General features: G+C 39.7%; 1 protein-coding gene across 2 annotated transcripts in view; it reads right to left on the minus strand.

The window, feature by feature from the left end:
• lzts2a (leucine zipper, putative tumor suppressor 2a) overlaps positions 1-18,830 on the minus strand; it is a 67,562-nt gene that overhangs the window by 22,433 nt on the left and 26,299 nt on the right. The window contains exon 2 of one of the 2 annotated variants that reach the window (XM_074675978.1): positions 14,186-14,292. The gene's annotated coding sequence lies outside the window, so the exon portion shown is untranslated. Of the gene's footprint in view, positions 1-5,751; positions 6,016-14,185; positions 14,293-18,830 lie in introns of those variants that run through there. The other variant, XM_074675977.1, reaches the window with a different exon arrangement.

Genomic DNA, 18,830 nt, shown 5'->3' on the forward strand with positions numbered 1-18,830 from the left:
ACGATAAAGCTGTAGCCCTAGTCTGTACATTAGCACACACATCAACACAATGGATTAATCAAAGAGTAAACAGTATGAATTACATTACGCACTCTCATAAAAAAAGTTTTTAAGGTACCTTATTTAGTAAAACACTTTTGTTTTCTTTTTTTTTCTAAATTAATTTCAAGGGTCCGACAAAAGCCTCAGTCTGACCATTCAAACACTTCTTTACTTTAAAAAAATAGCTGCAATTAGCAAGCAAGTAGCCTTAGTTTAAGTATGCTAGCAGTTAACAAGCTACAGTAGCTTGTTAATAGAAAAGAGGGGAAAACAACTAGCATACCCTGTCAAAAACTTATATAAACAAGTTTTAATGCATTCAGAAATGAAAAATTTGTATATGCACCTAATGTTTTTGAGATCAATGAATCAAATGATTTCTAAAATTTGATATCCTAGAGTATATTTTTTATATAAAATGCTTATTTTTATTGATTATGTAAAGCTTAGCAAGCAGGCAGATAGCTAAGCTAGGCACAGGAATGCTAGCAACTAGCATGCTCCAATAGCTTGGTACAAGGAAAAACAAATCCACTCTCTCAACAATGCTTCAAAAGTAGTTACAAGCATGTTAACCTCAGGAATTTACCTTTTATGTCTCAGTTTATTTAAAAAAATAACAATAAAAAAGGTTGGCAGTGTGAGGATACCTGGGTACAGTAATATCATTAATTTTTAACTTGATACCTGTCAAAGAACCTCTCCTTTAAAAAAATAAACCAGGAACTGTTAATGAGAATATCTGTTAATGAGACTATGGATTTGGCCAAACATGTAATTGAGTTTTTGATCCTGAAAGCTGCGACACTTCTTTCACATTTTCACAGCACGTGCTGGTTCACAGTCAGCTGGATCAAGAAGGACTTGGGGTAACAGTTTTTAAAAAAGGGAAAGATGGCTGACATTCCTGGTCTTCTCCAAATGTTGGATTTTCCAGGAGTATTTCCAGCCACTGACAGTTATCCAGCGGCGGACAGCGGTCAGACCCGCAGACACTGGAAATACTGAGAATACCAGCGGTAGAGACACGAGGATTAGCCTGGCCAGTGGACTACTGTTTGTCAGGATCAATGCCCAGTCCAGTCTCCACTCTCTGACTTTGACTTAAACAAGAATTCGTGGAGCAGCTTTGATGTCTTATCAGTGCAGGAGCAGCTCGTTTTTCTCTGGCATGATGTTTACTCGAGTATATTTTGAAAAATCCAGGTGCTCAAGCCGCTTTGGCTTCTCATTGTCCCAAATTTGGAAACTGAAGTCACATTTTCCCTCCTAAACTTTGCTTCCTTCCCCCCTGCTGCTCTGGCTCTGGAAGGCTATTGTTTCAGTTTAACAGAGGGCAGACAGCACAGAGAAGGGGTCTGTTATCTCGCTCTGAAAGCAACAACACTTTGACTGACAATGTGACCCACAATGTGAGGGAGACTGAGGAGGGGGCAGCGACAGGAAAATGAAATGCGGGAGAGCTGTCTCACTTTCTTCCAGGCTTCAATGAGGAAAAGTAGGCCAAGATAGCTAAAATTTCTCAGCAAAGGTGTCAAAGCTTTATTTTGAAATCAGTGATCAAAGCCGAGGCAGAAAATAACGCACACAATGCCGCCCACACACCCTGTGCTCCTAAAAACAGCCAGGCAAATGAGTCCCACAGCAGCTATTACATAAGCAGCAACGCCTTAGTTTTAACTGTGCCAGCCTCGATGTATGATATATAATTCACTTCTACTCATCTGAGAAAAAACCCAGCATGGCAAAGAAGCACATGTGTTCAGACAAAGTGTGCGTGCTGCTGTAAACATGAGGAAAAATGGAGTGAGGGGGGAGGCTGCTGTGGAAAACTCTCATTCAGCAAACTGAGGCTGACTTCTAATCCACAGCGTCTCTCACGCTTCCTGTTTCTGTCTGTTTTACCTTCATGTGTTTACCTTTGACGCTTCTCATCTGATGGCTTTAGCATATATATCTGATGACTTTAAACTCAGTAGCAAAGTAAAGAAGCTGAGGGTTGAAGTTTGAAGTTTCTTTATTCAGATGGACTAAAAATATTTGATAAAAGATACCTTGGAGTAAAACAAAGGCCTACTGTTTTTTTCCTTTCCCATTATTTAACTCTCTCTGGACAGTTTTGCCCTTTTCTTCAAGGTAAAAAGTTATATTTACCTCTTTATGGAGATGTCACATCATTTGGCTCCTGTCAACACAGAAAACTTGCACATTTTTCCCCCAAAATACCCAACTGTGCCCTTGTCAAGTTGTCAAAATGCCACCGGTTTGTACTTCATCATGGTAAAAGTTAGAAAACCCGTTGAAGGAGACCACTTTCACACCTTTAGCAGCATTTCTGTCTCATAATAAACAATACACTTCAGAGGAATTTCATTGCATATTCCTAGTTATAAGCCTGCAAGTTGATACAGTCATCAAACTTGATCAATAGTCTGTTCAAGGTGACACTTTCACACCTCTGTAACATCTCGCCTACAATGTGAATGTCTCAGTAAAGTGAAAAGGTGGAAAGACATGCTGAGGTGAAAAAAGGGGCAAACTGAATCACTGCAACATGAGAAAGCAGGTTGGGACAGTGATTGATAAGTGGCAGTGTGAGTGTTTGTGAGTTTGTTTTATCGTCACCCAATTAAAACAATGACCCAAGTCGTTTTTTTCAAAGTTTTGAGGAAAACACAAAAAAATTTGCAGACTAACTTAGGCAACTTTAAACCTGGCTTAAACTGCCCTTTCATTCTATAAAGCAAACTCAAAACAGAAATTTCCCTTTAGTTAAATTAAACAAATGTCAGGTAAATCAATTTGGTCTGGAGGCAGTCCCTTTCCTCACTTCTCCAGGTCTTCTTTGCTGTTGTTTTTTATTGAACTGAACCCATTTCCAACATCCAGTTTTGAAAACTTTTTGCAACTTGACCATTAACTGTTCTTTAATTCCATAAAACAAACTCAAAACGAAAATAACTCCAACCTAAATTGAACAAATGTCAGGTCATACATCTCCTTCTCAATAGCAAAAACATTTCTTTAATTTCAAAACTTTGAGTGGTATTTTGTTTGGTGACAGAAATAAGTGGGCTAGCCAGGAACAGGTAGCTAGCTAGAAGTAGCTAAAGTTGTCTTGAAGCAGCTGCCATCATGAAAGCTTGTTCAATTGCCCAAGTCACACATTTTATCCTAAATAATCCCAATTTTTTTTGACATAGCCTAAAAATAAAATGGCCTAAGTCACCCTCTTGACATAGGCCATTGTCCAATAGAGGGGTTAAAGAGCATGATCCTTTTAGCTAAAGCTTTAAGCGATTTTACTAGAGATGGCCAGAATTATTAAGAGATAATTTAACACAAAAACTAATTTATGTCAAAAAATGATGAAATAGGGTGATGATATGTTATGCTTCTCTTGTTTCTGTGACATTTACGGGATGTATAAATACAACAAAATGAAAAGTATCAAAGAGTAGTGGTGGTGGGGCTTTATTGCACGAGTTAGCTTTGTTTATATACATCATGGGTTCTTAGTTCTTCAAAGAAGCCTTTAGCAACCATAGACTGTAAAGAAAAAAATGGACGTCATCTTGCTTGACTCAAAGTGAGGTTGCCACAAAAACTGCTCCCCCTGGTGGCTGGCTGCAGTATAGGTCAAAAAATCTATCTCCCCGGTCATTCCAGATGAGCTATAGTCAAACTTTAACAACTAAAAACACCTCATAGAAATGTTTCTCACGTCTGATTGTTATGGTGATTTGAAGATATCATTTGGCTGCCTTGTATTCAAGTCCCATTTTTTTCAGAAATTTCATTTTCATTAGTAATAAGAGATTAAAAACAAGGTTTTAGGTTACGTTTAATGATGATTGACAGCTGCCGTTCTTGTGTATTTTTTTTCAGGGACAGTAAAAAAAGTCAGGAGGGAGTGCCAAGAAGTGATTAGACTCTCAAAAGAAAAAAAAATATTATTTTTGTCACATGGCTCCACTCAAATTCTCCCAGAATCCCTCACAGTCTCTACTGCACAGACTCTGGCTACACAACTGCTATAATGGCGGCGCCTGTAATGGGGGTATTTTGGCTTCAAAACCGTACAATAGTAAATAGCAGAGCCACGCTGTCCACTCTATATACAGTCAATGTTGGCAACCAAAAAAATGGAAGAGACTACTAAAAGACTACTAAGAGACTAAGAGAGGTTTGTAGAATTACGAATCCAAGTGTTTTACCAACTTGGAACCAAGAAACAAAGACGAAAATCAGAAAAACCAAAGGAGCAAAAGAGCAATTCAAGGTCTTATTACCCTTTATTTGGAGCTACTTAACAATCTTTATTACTGTACTTAAACACAACATAGGCGTTCAGAAAGCATGAGTCAACACAGCTGGCGAAGGCGACACATGTAACCTGCTGAAACCCTTGACTCACATATACCTCATTTGTTTTGTTCAGAGCACATGAGGTAACCCATCCCCTCCATCTATGACCACGCTCCACCACAAACCTCCACTTCAACTTCACGTCAACGTTTGCGTCTCGACACCTGCCTGTTTACAGCCGCAGTGTTTATAGAGTCAAACGTCAGTCCTATAGCTCTGCCAAAAGTAGACTTGGTAATTACAGCCTTCACCCAACGTGTGTTCAAACGAAACCTCAACATGACACCATCACACACACACAGACACACATATACACACACACGCAGCAACTACAGAGACAGGAGTGAATGGACGGGCCTGTAACCACTCTGATTATAAACGTATCTGCTGACACATAAAAAAAACCTGATGAGAAACTACAATGTGCGGCCCAGGGCAGACAAAGAGTCTCGTAATTACACGAGTAGGGGAAGACAGAGGAGAGGCAACAGCAGCCTGTGTCTCTCAAAGTGCCCGCTCATCAAAAGGAAGACGAAGATTCCCTTTGAGTTTTCTGCATGAAAACATGTTCTGTAAGGGTCAAACTTTGAAGATGCAGCTAATGGTCTGCTGGAAATATATCTGCTGCCTCATGCGCTTTCTTATCTTCAGTGTGAGTGTGTGCAGACAGATTAAATAACACCCTCCTCCTCCTCTTCCTCCTCCTTCTCCTTCTTTTTCCCTCCTCCAGGCCAACTGTCCAAAGGAAGGAACAGATTTTCCAAAGGCTAAAATTTCAAATCAATACCCCCAACAGAGAGGAATGAGAAGATTACCCAGGATCAGGATTAGAAAATCCGGGCTCTCAAACACCACCAAAACCTCATCGTCCCACCCCCTAAAATCCAAGATAGCAAGAATGTGTGTCCCTGTAAATGCAGGACAAATATCTTTGGGGTCATTGAGAGCAGAGACAAGAAATTTAACTTTATGGCTACCATTTTCGCAAACTAGGTGAGTCTTTTGATTTTAAATCTGTACACCTTGAGCTCTTTTGCTGTTGCACTCCTAAACTTGTTTCCACTCTTGTTGAAATCAGTTTCCATGTGAATTGCCGGTTTCACAACTTTTATCTCTAACTCTCTCCGTTACACACCTTCCATTATTGCTCTTTCTGAAACTTGACATCCTCTTAAGTGGCTTCATTCTGATTCAATCTGCTCATGAAAACAAAAACTCAGGTAAAAGAAGCCAAACTGGAATAAAAAGCCAGGTAAAATGAGCCTAACTTTACAGACACATGCTCACATTTTACACACTCTTCTGCAGACACATGCACAAACACACACACTCCACACTCACCCCAGTGAGAGCCCTGCATCGCTGCCTCCACTTGTCTCCGTCTCTCGTGTAAAAAGAGAAGTAAACTCACTCCAATCTCCGTCTCTCCTCTTTTTACCTCGTCTCAGCAACACTCCACCTTCCTGCTGTTAACTCCACGCTGAACCAGGACTTCATATCCTGACACTTTCAAATGGAAGCCCCCTTATTTTTCTCTCCTCTCCTCCTCTTTGCTCCCCTCTCTTCTCACTTCACTCCACTGTTCCTCTTCTCAGCTTTCCTTCCCTGCTGTCTGCCTTAGCACCGCCCCTCCTCCTCCTCCTCCTGTTCCTCATTCCTCCCTCCCCTCCTCTCTCATTTTTGTCTTCCAGCCCCCCTGCTTCTAGTTTCCCTCTTTTTCAACACACACTACTCGCCTCTCCTCCCCCTTCTCTCTTTAGCTGGAGCTTCTTCCATCCCCTTCTTTTTCACCCATATTCCCTGCATCAACATAATCCTGCACCAGTGTGAACATCATTTCTGTTTTGGGGGTGTTTGTAAAAGCAGCACAACCCAAATTCATCAGGGGAACACCTCCTTCTACTCCTTAATTTAAGCATCTGCCCTAAGGCTGAATAAAATCACACTTACTCTAAATTATGCAATTATCAAACAACAAGGACTACATCAAGAGCCGCAGCAGCTTCAGAGAAAAGGGGAGTCAGTTCATTCAGATGGGGTAAGTTACGTAACACGTTTCTGCTCATCTCTGCACACTCTGCTCGTGTTCCCGTGCACATGAAGGTGAGACGTAACAAAAAGCAGAGGATGAGCGAGGAGAAGGTCAAATCTGGAGGGTTTGGATGGGATCTTTGTTTGATTGGAGGCAATGACACTCAAAGAAATGAGTTGTTTCAGATAAAAACACTCAAGGAGATAATTTGTTCAGTCGTAGCATTGTTTTTCAATCTTTTGGGCATGTGACCTCCTCAGAGGAAGCACGTCTATTTGTGACCTTTACAGCGGTTACTGTTACTGACTTAGTAAGGAAATTCAGATGAAGGGATGTGTTTCTTCTCACTGTGCTCCTCTTTAAGCCTGAGAAGTAAACTGACTATACCACAGAAAAAAGGAATGAAAGCAAAAGTAGGGAAATAATACTTATCACAATGGATTTTTGTTGCACATTTAATCAAGGTAACACTTATCTTTAAACTTAAAGATGTCTCAACTTATATTTTTGGGCCTTTTCTTGCTTTTATCAGCTCAGACAGCTGAATAGAGACAGGAAATAAGGGAGCAGAGTGAGGACGTGGAGGAAGAGGTCAAAACTGGAAGTCCATCCTGTTACTGCTGCAATGAGAACCAAAGCCTCGGCACAAAACTGCGCCCCTGCCGGGCACTTTTGATTTGTAAACCTCTTTCCGAGAGCTCAAAGTGATGTTTTGTTTTTTCGTCCAAACTGTAGGCTGGACCTGAAGGCCACTATTTTTTTAATTGTGTAAAAAATTAGAGCGAACCATGACAAGCTTTGAACCACCAAAGTGCCAAAGCTCTGCCATTTTTAGCAATTCTAAAATTGGCTCTAAGTCTTCCAGCTTCAGCACATCAGACTAAAATAACCACAGAAGAAAATGAAACTATTCTCATGACCTTTTGTAAAGATTTCTGCAGTGCCCAGAGGTCAAATTCTCTGACCTTTCCTGTGAATCAGCCTTGGACATTCAAACAAACTCCAATCTTTTTTTAGTTTGGTGAAAACCCTTCAGTGTCATCACGACCATGCTAACATTACAAACAACTATAGTGAGCAAGTAGCCACTGTTCACTCACCGGCCACTTTATTAGGCACAAAGTGTTTCAGAAACTGCTGATCTACTGGGATTTTAACCCACAACCATCTCTAGGGTTTACAGAGAATGGTCCCAAAAAGGAAAAAATATCCAGTGAGCAGCAGTTCTGTGGACCAAAATGCCTTGTTGATGCCAGAGGTCAGAGGAGAATGGACAGACTGGTTGGAGCTGATAGAAAGGCAACAGTAACTCAAATAACCACTGGTTCCAACCGAGGTCTGCAGAAGAGCATCTCTGAACACACAACACGTCCAACCTTGAGGCAGATGGTCTACAGCAGCAGAAGACCACACCAGGTGACCCTCCTGTCAGCTAAGAACAGGAAACTGAGGCTACAATTCACACAGCAACACCAAAACTTGACAATAGAAGATTGGAAAAACGTTGCCTGGTCTGATGAGTCTGGATTTCTGCTCCACATTCAGATGGTAGGGTCAGAATTTGGCGTCAACAACATGAAAGCATGGATCCATCCTGCCTTGTATCAACGGTCCAGGCTGCTGCTGCTGGTGTAATGGTGTGGGGGATATTTTCTTGGCTCACTTTGGGCCCCTTAGTACCAACTGAGCATGGTTTAAAGTCCACAGCCTACCTGAGTATTGTTGCTGACCATGTCCATCCCTTTATGAGCACAGTGTACCCATCTTCTGATGGCTACTTCCAGCAGGATAACGCTCCATGTCATAAAGCTGGAATCATCTCAGACTGGTTTCTTCAACATGACAATGAGTTCCCTGTACTCAAATGTCCTCCACAGTCCCCAGATCTCAATCCAATAGAGCATCTTTGGGATGTGATGGAACGGGAGATTCTCATCATGGATGTTCAGTCGACAAATCTGCAGCAACTGTGTGATGCTATCATGTCAATATGGACCAAACTCTCTGAGGAATGTTTCCAGGACCTTGTTGAATCTATGCCACGAAGAATTAAGGCAGTTCTGAAAGCAAAAGGGGTCCAACATGGTACTAGCAAGGTGTACCTTTTAAAGTGGGAGGCGAGTGTACATCTGAATTTTTGCATCAAAAAGTCATAAAGATGTTTGATTAAAGCTCCTGTAAAGAACCTCGAGTTTGTGTTGAATTTGTCGCCCCCTGTTGGCAAAGAAGTATATTTCATCTCTTTAATGATCTTGTCCTGGGCATGTATAGGTGGGGAATCCTGCAAAACTGTTCCCCTGCTTTATGCTGAATATTTCTGTTAGAAGTGTAAAATAAAAGCAGTTTAAGCATTGTGTCAACTTCTGTGACATCTTCAGTACAACATTGTTTACAGGCATCAAAAACTAAACATCCAAGCACAAGGCTGTCAGTGAGGCTTCGGAAACATCAGTATTATTTGCACTCTTCTTCATAAGCTGTCAAAACTTCTCACACAGTCTGTAATTTACGTTTTGTTTCACAACCAGGCTGAAGTATGTTTGAAACACACACAGTGCCCTGCTGCTGTACACAACACAGACACGTCCTGGTTTATTGTGGTGTGCTTCCATGGAAAACCAGTAGGAGGGCTGAGTAATGCTGAGAGAGAATGGTGTGTGTGTGTGTGTGTGTGTGTGTGTGTGTGTGTGTGTGTGTGTGTGTGTGTGTGTGTGTGTGTGTCCTCTCTCTTTACTGGAACTTCCCTGTACCTCCCTCTGAGTCCCACAGCCGTACAACAAGTGAGAGGAGAGTTCACTTCTGTGCTCTGACTTGGCACTTTACTGCCATTAACACAGCCCACTCCTGCATGCTGGAAACACAACACCAGAAAGCTTTTCAGTCTTTTATATGTGTGTGTGTGTGTGTGTGTGTGTGTGTGTGTGTGACATCGAGTGAGTGTGTGTGTGAGTCAGCAAAGGTTTTTATTTGAGCCTCAAAAAAGGTAATAACCAGCAAACTGAGTGCATTCCTCCAGCGTTACACGTTTGACTCTTTATTGGACTCCAAACAGAGAAAGATGCTGAACACGACTTTCAGTACAAAAGTTTGGAAGTTTGATCAACTGGTTCAGGTTGACCTGACCTGACATGCCTCATTTATTTAGTCAACTGAGCTACCAGAAGTGGGCGAACATCCATCAGTTGATTTATCGTTCATCGCTGATGGTTAAAAAAATGAAGGAAATCCTGCTCTTTCATGAAAAATGGATCACAGAGAGCAGACCAGCAAGCACAAACAGACTTTGTAGATTGGAGGAAACCTAAAATGCCCTTTTTGTCCTTTATCTTGTCTTTTATCTCATCTTTTATCTTTTTTATCTTTTACATCTATCTAACCTCGGTTTTACTGTCTTGTTACCTTTCTTGTTGTTTTATCTCTTGTTCAATATTTTATTACCGCTTTTATTATTTTAGAATTTCATTAATCTGTTAACATTCTTAATGATGTCTTTTTTATACCTGCTTTCCTGTTCTCTGCTCCCATCCCCCTTTTTATTGCCTTTTATTTTCTTGTTCTTCCTGATTGATGTTTTTAGCTTTTATCTCGGTCCTCATGCTCTCATTTTATTTATATGGTTCTTGTTTTTCCTGGCGTTATATGGGTCGAAGCTTGAGTCTGTTTTTATGTCCTGGCACTTTGTAAACTTCTGTTTTTGAAAGTACTATAAAATTAAATTTATTAATTTTATTATTATTATTATTATTGTTATTAATAAAAGTTTGGATCTTCATGCATAATAAGTTTGGATAACTCTTTCTTTACTGGACTTTGATCAAGGGAAACCATGACTAAAGGGGCAAAGGGGACGGGAAGACCATCTGACTTTTAATAGGTTTTTATATTAGAAATAGAATAGAATAGAATAGAATAGAATAGAATAGAATAGAATAGAATAGAATAGAAGTACAACAAGTACAACAAAATTGAAGTCATAGCAGCAATCGAGAAAACAAAAGTAAGAAAGTGTATAGAAAGTGCAAAAAGGTCCATAAGAAAATAGATGATGACAGCTTGTTCATCATTGTCCAGTTCAGCCAGTCTCCACCTCCACAGGGTCCAGGACTGAGCTTCTTCAGCAGTCTGTTCAGTCTCTGTCTCCTGGATCCTGTCTGCTCACAGCAGGTGAAGCTCTTCCAACATGGTGTTGGTGTCTGATGTTAGCTCTGTTAGCCATGACTGTGAATAGCATGATGCTACTCTGCCCTCTGGTATTCCCTCTGTTTCTGGGTTAGCATGGCTAGCTTGTCCATCTTATTGGACATAGATCTTACGTTCCCAATTACAATGGATGGAAGGACAGGTCGATGTCGTCACTTCTTAGCTCACACCTGAGAACCAGCACGTCGTCCTCACCTCCTTCTCCTCACCTTTTGGGAAACATCAGGCCTTACACCACTTAGCACTGACATGCTACAGGCTGCTAACAGCTGAGTTCACATGTAAACAATGCAGCCATGGTTACATGTAGGATCTCCAGACAAACACAGGTGGAAAAATACTAAAAAATATCACTGAAGACACAAAAAGTTTGGTGTCTATGACCAACAAATGAGTCATACAAAGTAATGATCCACTCCAAATACAAAGATTATAAAAAAAGAGATGAAAAAAGTACAAGAAATGGACAAAAAAGAGAGAGCTGCTGCAAAAGGCAGCCATAGCCAACAGGGCGGCGCCTAGCAACGTTGATTGACGTTGATTTTAACTTTTAACGGTTAAATATGAACAGAATAAACAGATACACTGTTACCAAAATTAATATCATTTACTAAGTCTCTTAACTAAGTCTTCTTGAGTTTTTTGATAATCAAGACTCACTACTATGTGTTATACAGCAAAGACTCACTGTACAATAAAAATATGTTGTCAAAACATTGGGTGGCACAAACTCTGAACACAACTTTCACTCAGTATTAACTGATAAAGATGTTGTACCTATTAACATTTAATAAAAAGGGAGAAATGTTGAACATATTACAGGAGTCATCTGGACTCCGCCTGGTTATTTTCAGAACCATCTTTCCTCCTAGATCCATCTTTGTTTTGTACACAAACCACGTGGTTCCAACATGTCTCACATAAATCAATATAAATCCTAAAAGATTTTTTTTCTTACCACTTAATTCACACCAGTTGATTTGAAGGTAGTTAACGGTTAGCATGATCAGCCCGGGTAATAGCATTGTCATTAAACTCTGCCCTACAAACAACAGGATAAATGTCTACAAGCTGGGTGAGAAAGCTTTGACAGAAAACATAAAGTACTTTTGTGTTGTTGTAAGCTAAAACTTATATTTATTGTGCAGCCCTGAGCTCTACAACAAGAAAGCCCTCAGACACTGCAGTTTTGTCTTTGAACTTAATTCCCACATGAAGGGTCGTGTTTCACACTGTGTGCTGTTGTATCTGCATCAACCACACTGCATGTACACTTTCCAACCAACTTCCTGCTGAGAGCAACACTGATCAGACTCAGTCCTCAGTTTTCTGAAAGTGACCTTGCCTAAGCAGGCAGTGAGTATCGATGGGGGACGGCTAATGAAGGAAGGGGACAGCTGGGCTGGGATAGGTGGGGCTGGACTGGAGGGAAGACAGAGAAGACAGCAGCAGATCTGGAACAGAGACAGGAGGGAAAGACGAGAGGAAGACAGCTGCTGCTGTGTTGACCACGAGTTATTATCACCACACATATCTTACAAAAGTTGCTGTGAGCACTGAGCTGAAAGAGATAAAGAGCTGATGCCAGGGTACAGAGGCTGCTCGTGGCCAAAAACTGTACTTTGATGGAGCTGTGCAAAACAGATCGACAGTGCTGAAACACAGGGAAACAAACCCACAAAACAATCTTCTTTAAAAACTTTTCTTGATGTTTGTGCAAACATTAAGAAGTATCTTAAAGTGTAAAGACAAGTTTCATCTAAAGTGTGTTTCAGTAAGTTAAGTGAAATTTAGTCAACACCGAATTAAAACCAATAAATGTATCATTAGGGAAGATACCAGTACATTTAAGTCAAGAAAAAAAAACTTCTTTCAAATTTTGAGAGTCACAGCCATATAAATTATTATTAAGGAGTGAAAAAAATATTCACCAGATATTAAAAACGGATAACTACAATATAAGACTTGCAAATGAATGAAAAAGTCACTCACAAAATAAAGAACACGGAAAATGTTTTTTTTTTGTTTTTTTTTAAAGGTGGTTTGAAAAATAATTTGACACTACACTAATCAAATATAAAAATAAAATGGATAAAACCAATAGATTTAGTCATAGTCAAAATTTCAGATTAAATTAAATTAGACATTTTGTTTCTTAAAAAATACTTATTATTGAAGGCAATGAACTACTAAGGACTAAGACTAAAATGTAATGAATGCGGTAATCAAGGCTATCTATCTAATGCGCAATTGTGAGTATTATGATTATTATCTCCTCAATGTTGTTTTTTTCGTGGAAGTGATTTACTTTCATATATATTGTTGTTTGGTTTTGTTTTTCTTTTATTTATTTATCTATCTTTTGATTTATTTATTTTGTTTTGCTTTTCTGTTTTGGTTGTTTGTGCTGTTTCTATTACCATTATTACTGTTATTATTATTATAATTATTATTTTAGAGCATTTAATGTAATAAATGTTGAGCTTTGACTTTGGTTGAAAAAATAAAGTATTGAAAAAAACAACAAAAAAAATTATTTGGACTTTTTTTAACCTAATGTAAGCTTCCTTTTTGGCTAAATTATTGACAGCTGCAGTTCACTCTGGATGTCTATTCATGGCTCAGAGGTCAGTTTGGGCCAGTGTTATTCAGCATTACAGCCATAGCTTTGAGAAGATGTAGGGGCTTCCCATCTGATGAATGTGTAAACATTAGGGGTGGGAGAAAAAAACTTCATACCTTACATCAGGGTTTTTGTTTGACAATATCAAAGTCAGGGTTTTTTGTTAAAAAAGTATTTTTTATTCCAAATTAAAATTCTTCATTTCAGTCTTTGATTATAAACTGGATTGGAAAAGAGTACCAGTTTTCTCCGGCAGAGTGAAATGTTTCTCTCTGACTCACATGATGAGCATTTTATAGGAAAATATGGCTCCTGATATAGTCTGTAGACATTATCATCATCATTTAACATAGACTTTTGAGGCTTTACAGGAGGAAGACCTTCATTTACATGGGGGTAAGAGGGAGGGTTGGGAAAACTAAATTTGCAACAGAAGTAAACAAACATATCTTCCCTGCTTCTTGCTTGCATCCGTCTGCCGTATGGGCCAACACGGCTCATTCCCAAATTCCTGACCCCCGACCCCTCATCTTCCCCCTCCTCCCTCTGTGTCGCACACTCCAATAGCCATCCATCTCCAAACCCGATCCCTAACCAGACACTTCAAAGAAGGAGGCCAGGACCCCCTGTTTCCATAAATGTGTGTGCGTGTCTTTGTGTGACAAAGTGACCACAGCGGGTCACTCCATACTGAGCCCACACAACCAACAAGTCAGACCATTGATCAATGTCCCCAGACTCCCAGAAAGACAGCCGAGAGAAGGAGGAACACGGAAAGGGCGGGAGAGAAGGAGAGAAAGAACAAGTGATGTAGGAGGAGAGGGGGATGGCTGAGTCAGCAGATATTAAAGGTCAGCATCGTCAGAGAAGGTTTTTGTCTGCAGAGAGTGTTTTATTTTTTCTGTGAGTGTGTTTTTTACCTCAGAGTGTTGACCAGTGTACTCCTCCTGGAGGTCTGGGGGAGGCAGGGAAAAGGCAGCGAGTTCTCATCCCAGGAGCTCGCTCCTCACTGACCCTTGCCTCCGACCTGAGGAGGAAAAACACAGAGCTGTAATGTAAACCCCTTTTTTCCAAACACTATATATTTTTTATCTGTAACAAGAGATATATTTAGCCACTAGGGGGTGGCAGATACAAGATGTAAACAAAACATTCTTATATTCTTCCTTGTTGGCTGACAGTTGTTTTTTTAAGCTGATCCAAAAGTAATAGAACAGTTTTTTTGGTCTGGTTTTCTCCTGACTGGACTGTATTGAAGGATGACATGCTAGATCCCCAAAAGTGAAGCCAGAATCAATACTTCCTCCTTCTGATTGGCTGCAATATAGATCATAAAGCCCTTGGGCATGTCTGTCATTTCTAAATATTTAATCATTCAAGTCTCTGAAGTAACCCACCACCAAAAAATTGTGGGATACATATTTGGGAAAGTAATAAATGGATCTTGATAAAATTTTCAGGAAATGTTCAAAACGGGATAAAGAAGAATTGATTAAATTTTGGAGGTGCTCCAGATCACCGTCTGGATCCAGGACGTTTTTAAAGGATTCTTTATCATTGTGAGATAGGGCTGTTTTTACCATATGTGTTTATAACTCCATGATAAATGGTCGGATTGCTTTGCAAAACTATACAAGACAAGGTCACCATAATTTCTGACAGATGTAAAAGTTCGATCCAGATCCTGGCAATATTCTGGATACTAAGGTCAGGAATATGAAACATGTACTGGGTCATCATAATTTTCAACACTGTCAGGTAACAAATTATCGTACAAACCTGCAACTAACACCAAACTGTAGCAGACAGTCTGCTGAAAGGGAGTATAACATTAAAGTAGGACTAAAGTGTTGGTGACAATCACAATATGGTTGGTGAAGGTCTGCGCTCTCTGAGTGCTTTTCTAGTTTGTCCATGGGCTTATTTCTTTGAGTGGCAACAAAAGTTGCTGGTGGGCACATAGCTAGTCGCTAACTAAAGGAAAACACTACACCTACCACCCCCACCCCACACACACACACTCAACCTTTTCAAAAAGAAAAAAAAACATTATGACTATATTATTATTTTTTATAACTTTATTAGTATTACAGTTATTATTATTTCTTTATAATTATTAGGTGACCTAGTGACAAGCTGTTTGACCACCGGCAACGATTGATGCAAGTCATAAAAATCCTATTTTCCTAAAAACAATGTACAAAATGGAAAAAATAAATATACAGCATGATTCAGAGGGACTAATAAAACTATATGCTGTACAACTCTGAAAAAAAGCGGAGCATAAATGGGCTAAGAGTGCTGAGGTTGTTCAGGGATGATAACAAAACACAAAGTCCCCAGCTCAATTCCAGTGAAAGATGTTTGTTATATGTCTGCCTCATCTATCTGTCATCTCTGTACTGTCAGCTGTCAGGTTGAAGCACAAAGCCCCTCCACCCCCAACAAAAAAAGAGACTTCACTTATTTCAAACCTTAAGAGTTCATAACCTCATCCAAAGGCTGTTTCAGGTGAACCTCACTTCACTGACGAACAGAAGGTTAAAGAGTGGGAGACACGTAAATGATGTGACACTGCAGTCAAGCAGAGTACTTTATTGATTTGATTATCATGTATTAACCCGATTTCACTATAATTGTGTTTCCTGGTTTATTGGCCGGGTAGGAGACCATCAAGATAAATCTCTAAGCTTATCCCACGACAGATGAATGAAGTAAGCAATACTCTCTTCAACCACCAATACGCACTCAATGTCAAAGAAGAAGAGCAGTTCTTTCTTATCGACGCCAAGAGGTGTTAACTTCTCTCCAAAAAAATGTAAATACATCTTTCCGTTTTCAATTAGACTTTTTTTACCCTCTGATCTCACCCTTCCATCTCTCTGCCTCCTCTCCTTTCTCTACACAAGCAGCCAATGAGGTAATCAGTCTGCTTGTAACAGTCTGATAAGTGATACGATAGAGCTATTGATTTTGGCCGGTCTGTCCCGATGTAAGGGTCAGTGCTGCCACATCACCCGGCTGCTAAGCCAAGTCTAAGAGCTGCTTTCAGGAGCCATGAACAGATGCTGACTGGGCTCTTTCACAGCTGTTGTCACAGAGAGATGGACTGCGGGGAAAAAAGGTATTGTCAAGGCAAATTGTATCAGCTGGGGTAGGATGTTGTGCTCTGGCAGCATGGATAATCAGCTTTTGGGGACAGATTTTGATCAACATTGGATTTATTCCCTCCCTTGCACGGCTTTCAGGTGGATGAAGAGGATATCTGTCTAAATTGTATTATCATTAACACAAATTAAAAGACAGAAAACACCAAGTGAACTTTTTTTCTCATTAAAGAAACTTAAAGCATCAATTACAGAGGAAACCGGCAGCAGAGAAGCAGCCTTTCCTAATTCAATGCAGAGAGTCTTTTAAGCAAATCAATATCATCCATTCTACTCTGACATATGATCTCGCAAACCATGATCATTTTACCTCAGCTCCAGCACCAGTCAAGTAAACAAGTAAAACCGAATCAGCAGAAAATCTTACGGGTGAAGTGGATAAACTGATTCAGAATTTGTGCCGTAAGATAATTATTGCATTAACTGATTTGATAGCTGTGTGCTTTGTTACTCTAATGTCTGGTTAGAAACATCCTGATCTCGTGAGGCTGATGGGGCAAAGATTTCAGTCTGTCAGACTCAGAAGCCTCCAGGAGGACAGATGGTCAAGGTCCCTCCTGAGGGACCCAGGGGAGGGTTAAGGGTGAAATTAGAGAGATAACGTGGGAGGATTAACTTAATTCTAATCTCTGCTCAAAGATCCTACTTAAAAATGCAGAATCTGAGCAGATCTTGGTGAAGAAAGTGTTCTGGTTTTGGGTTGCTGTCTGAGCAGTAATTAGCATTTTGTTCGGTTTTGCACAGGAAAGCAATCAGTTTTCAGAGCATATAGTAACCGTGTGTTGGCTGACAAGTATTTATCGTAGATTAATTAATTATCTGTGTGCAATGGCAGCCAACAATCTGCTGTTAAACTTGGTGTTCACACTAATTCAATCCTCATCTCTCATTATGCTGCTTGGACTGTAAATAAAGATTTACTGAAAAGGAAAATTTGGCTGGAAGTTCTTTATTGCTGTTAATGCAGGTCACACTTGAAGCCCTGAAAAAGGAGCTTTTTATTTCATCCAGAAGCCCATTCCCTCTCTGATTCATTTTCAGAGTAATAAATTAATCCTTCACAAACACAAGAGTTGTTTTAATGACTTTCTATTATAACTTTTTAATAATGGTTATTTGCTTTAGCCTTGATTCAGTCAGGAAGACTCTAGTCATAGATTTAGACGGTTTACTGACAAACAGAAGTACAGCTGTGTAGGTGCATAGAAATCACCCACTACTAGGTTGAAAAATTCACATAGACATAACAATTCACGATGAATTGATCAATGTTTGTGTGTGTACGGGTTGATACTTAAGTTTCAGTTTCTCTTCTCTAGTGCGAAATTTAAAAACACTAACAAACACAGTAAATCTTATTTTGAAAATTGGAAATGTTCTGATTTTCATTTTATGTCATTTCGTTTATGCGTAAGAGGAAGTGTGTTTGTGAGACCCCGTGATGTGGCTCTCTGTGGTACCACGGTCATTTTTGTGGCTCTCGGTCTCTGACTGGTTGGCCACCCCTGCTGTAGACATCAACGTTTTCTCGGTGTTTTGGGGTCAGTTGGTTTAAAATCATCTTAAATATTATTTTTTACAGTGTAGTAGACTGATAAAATCAAAATCATAGCAATTTTTTTTACAAAATATCACATTTCTTTATTAAAAACATCGGTTACACCAACTGACTGCGTTTTTCACCCAATAATTTCTTTGCAAAATTAGTTTAATGTCACAGTGGTTTAAGTGACAAACTTGATACACTTTAAGTTATCAGGTTAAGTGTATGTATGAAACACTGTATTTGACTTTCAGTGTTTCAAAAAGAATCAAAAAGGCTTAATTTGTCATTCCAATTTCGAGTAATACTGTGTGATTTACAAAAACATCATCTCTATTTTCTTAGTTAACTGTGCAGAATATTGCAATGTGTCACAATATTGTGTTATCGTGATACATCGTGATGCGTATCGGATCATGAGGTTTTTGCCAAAACTCTCCCCCCGCTTAAATCCTCATGATCACATTTTTGCAGGTTAAGCTGTTCCTGTGCATGTTATCTATTTCGGATCATGTAAAAGTCTGTTGGCTGATAAGCTAAAGGACCTTCTGCATCTTTCAATCTGTGACTGAATCAGCTCTGATGAATCACCAGCAATGACTATTTCAGGACACTGGATCCTATAGTTGTGGACATATTTAGTTGGAAAAAGGAGAGATTTATAAAAGCTGTGTCACACGTACTGACCTGTACGTGGATACACACATCAACACACACACACACACACACACACACACACACACACACACACACACACACACACACACACACACACACACACACACACACACACACACACACACACACACACACACACATGTGCCTCTGTATCTGCAATGATTACATAAATCTGAC

Source organism: Halichoeres trimaculatus, unplaced genomic scaffold (assembly GCF_033239565.1).
Source record: "Halichoeres trimaculatus isolate MK-OKI-2021-1 unplaced genomic scaffold, fHalTri1.1 fHalTri1_scaffold_8, whole genome shotgun sequence".
NCBI lineage: Eukaryota > Metazoa > Chordata > Actinopteri > Labriformes > Labridae > Halichoeres > Halichoeres trimaculatus.